This window comes from Gallus gallus, chromosome 8, assembly GCF_016699485.2.
Source record: "Gallus gallus isolate bGalGal1 chromosome 8, bGalGal1.mat.broiler.GRCg7b, whole genome shotgun sequence".
NCBI lineage: Eukaryota > Metazoa > Chordata > Aves > Galliformes > Phasianidae > Gallus > Gallus gallus.
Window position 1 is genome coordinate 28,767,133 of NC_052539.1, and position 3,728 is coordinate 28,770,860.

Below are 3,728 nucleotides of genomic sequence, written 5' to 3' on the forward strand. Positions count from 1 at the left end.
GAGTGCTCAGCACTGCACAGCTGCCCAGGGTGGGGGGGTCACTGTCCCTGGGCTGTTCAGAGCTGTGGGGATGTGGCACTGAGGGATGTGGGCAGTGGGCATGGAGGGGTGGACTGAGGTGGGATCTCAGAGAGCCTTTCCAACCTGAATGATTTTGTGATGACTCCATGGCAGTCTGTGGCTGTTGGCTGCAGCTGTGTAAAACTGGAAACCAAAGGCACGTCGAGTTCTCCTCCCACCCTGCTCACAATGACTGATCTATTCTTATGACTGTACAGTGCTGCCAGTTCCAACTTCCAGCAGAGGTGGACTACTCGTGGACTTTATGGCACTTTTCAGAAGGAACCAAGCTCTTCATTTCACATGGACAAATATTTTAGGGTGTTTTGTCAAGATTAGGTTGAGTTCTGTTGGTTGAGTAGAGAAATATAATCCCACCAACAAACAGGCATGACCACAACTAATGACTACGTCACCATCTCTTAATACAGAGCGCAGCACTTTCCCTCTCCAAGTGCAGATTTCCTATGACGGGCTGTGCCTTAACACTGCTTTCCCCTATCTGCTTCTCCAGAGCTGAATGGGAAGCACAGCTGCCTTCCAGGAGAGGTCAGTCTGTTTATCCTGCCCTGTTGCTATGGCCGCAAGGTTTTCACCCAGGGATGTTGGCCAGAAGGAATTCCAGCTGCGAGATGTGAGCCGTGCCCAACAGCCAATGTCCTGCTGCCCATGTCCTACAAATGGTGTCCTACAGCCCATGTCCTGCAGCCAGTGCCCTACAGCTGGCGTCCCACAGCCAGCGTCCCGCTGCCTCCTGCAGCCTGGTCCTGACCTGCCCACATGACTCTAAGTTGACTTCTTACACTGTGAAGCGAGAAGGATGAAAGTGGCAGAACAGAGAGAGAGGCATTCTTCACATGCATGAGATAAATACCGTGCGCTTCAGATGGGCTGGATGCTCGCTTTTGTTAATGGCCATCCATATAATCCCAGAGACATTTATCATGGCTCTTAAGCAATAATGTGTATTTACTGCCCTCCTGACTGCCCTCACGCATTGAGTTTAGACGTCTTAGTTAAATTTGGTATGGCATGTGCACCAAAACTAGGGGAAGGCACTGATGAATTCACTGCTTTTGCTGTGGCTTTGGGAGCACAGCAGTTTTTCTAACATGCCTTTATATCACATGTAACTCAGGCCATAAGGCAGATCAGAGCTGAGCGTTCAGCCACCAGCCTGCCCGGGATCTGCTGGCACACATGTGGGCTCGTGGGGCTGTGCCTGGCACCGTGCTGGGCTGTGAGCCTGGGGCACTCTGGAAGTGGCACACGAGGGCAGTGCTCAGGAGTGGGATGAGACAGCAGTGCTGGAGCAGTGCGGGAGGCACTGATGCATTGATGAGTTCGGTTGTATTTTATGCAGTGCTTTTCCTTGCCTACGTTGCATTCCTGACCACCACCTCCCTCTGACAGAAAAATCGTTCTTTTTTTATTACAACTTCCTGTTAATTTGCACTCCTCCAAGGGGCTGTTTGTTCCCATGGCTCTAACAGAAGAGTGCTGCTGCAAAGCCACTGAAGTCTGCAGCCACGGAGAGCCCACAGCCCACCTCCAGGGCCCAATGTTTTGGGAGGAACGTCTCCATAAAGTAATAGCAGCAATGTACTTTCCGCTTTAAAATGTTTACTTTATTGGTCCCGAGGCTATTGGCTCCTCTTCAGCCGGAGCCGTGGAGCAGCCTGGCTCAGCCCCGTGGCACACTGCCTGCTGTGGCTGGCTCCCCAATGCAGCAGCCCTGGGCAGCACGGCTCTGCAGCTCCATGGAGCATTGAATAGGGCTGTTTGTCTTCTTCTCCGTTGTTTGGGTTCTTTTTTCATTTCATTTCAGTGCTGGGCATCTGGACTCAGCTGTTAGAGATGTAATGCAATAACCCTCACTCGTGCTGGGAGGCAGCTGTGGTTCTGCAGGCAGGGTGTGAGCTGCCAGCTGTGGGAAGCAGGCGAGTGTGAGCCCTCCAGCTCACAGCTACACACACAACATCAGTGCAATGACCGTGTTGGAGCCGGTGCCAAGTGGAGAGCAAACTGCATGGCTACTTGGGGCCCATGGGCTGTGTTTTCGGGAAAGCAAGGCACGAGGCCAGGGCAAAGCCTGCTCTGTGATACGAACCTTTCGGTAAAGCCTTTGCCCTAGGCTGTCTGCAGAGAGCCCAGAAAACCCGGGGCTGTCTGTGCTGCCCTCTGTCACAGCCCTCCTCTGGCTGCTTCTGAGCTGGGTGCTGATCTGCAGGCGCCTGGCGGGCTGTCTTGCTGCAGGGAGCACGTACAGGCATGGGGCAGATATCTGGCATGGAACTGAAACAGGAAAACTGACCTTGTGGAAGGAGAGGATAAAAGCTCCGCAGCAGCATGATGTGAGTGAGCTCTGTGCCGAGAGCTGCTGACCCCAGCACATAAGCAGTTCAGCCTGAACCACAGGTGAGGATGTGGGATAAGGCGCATCGGTCAAATGATCCAAATGTCAGTAAAAGGCTGGAACGTTATGCCGGATTTAGCATTAAATAAGAGAGAATCTAACCTCTTATGGTTTTAGTCAAGGTGCTATTTAGAAAAATGAGTGCCTCTGAACAGCCCAACGGCACGCAGCAGCACGCCTCTTCCTCCCCTGCTGCCCCGGAAAGCTCTGTCTGTGCCTCAGGGCTCCAGCCCAGCCTCGTGCTCAGTGCTCACTCGAGCACTTCTCAAGTGCCTGAAGACATCCTCCCAAACACCACTCTGCGCAGGGGAGTTGCTGCGTGGTGAGTTGACTTCTGCAGCCTTAAGCACCGACCGCTCCAGGGCTGGGCTCTGTCCGGTTGCCCCACAGGTCTGAAATGGGCATCTCGAATGGATCCTCGGTTCTCAGCTCCCCAGATCCTCCTCTGGCAGTACTTACAGATTGCCTCTGGTGACTCGGACTGGAAGAGGAACGGATGACTTGTTTAAAAACTAAGAAATGTTCATAACATTCGTCCCCTCATAAAAGTCAAAGTTGTTTTGAAAGTTTTCTGCAGTGAACACCAGATGCGTCAAGTGTCACATCACCAAATTCCATCATTCTTCCTACCCGGAATACTTGTGCACATGAATAATTCTTGTCCAGACTGGGTAGGCGCTTTTCCCTTTGTCTTACTGGTGCTTTGTGAAGTGAGGAAATCACATGAGCCTTCATGCTCTCCTGGTGGCAGTAGAGCTGCAAGCTGTGTGGGTGCTGCTGCAGGCAGGGAGTGGGCATGGGCAGGCGCTGCGCGTAGTTGGGCATGGGGAGCAGCGGAGCAGGAGATGGGGTGCAGGCAGTGCTCATGCCATCCGTTCTCATGTCCCTTCCCACCCACCTCCTTGCGTGACTTCTTTTTCCCCAGAAGCCTATCTTAAAAGCTTTGTAAAACTGTATTGATTGACATTAAGCATCAAATGCATACTGGCAACGCCGGCACGCTATGCTGACAAACGCACAGAAATCAATACTGGCTGGTAAAGATGGATGCGTTCATGTACAAAATGCCCCTAAGCACATGCAAATTACCTTTCAGCTATTTTCATTCTTTGCGATTTGATTCTGAAGGCAAAATCACGGCAAAGCAGCAGAACTTGCTTGGCCTGATCTGCCCCCATGTCCACCCTCCCGCTGCTGTGCGATGCCTTCTGCTCAAGCAGGGATTGATTTTGCTTTTGCAGACCTTAAAGTC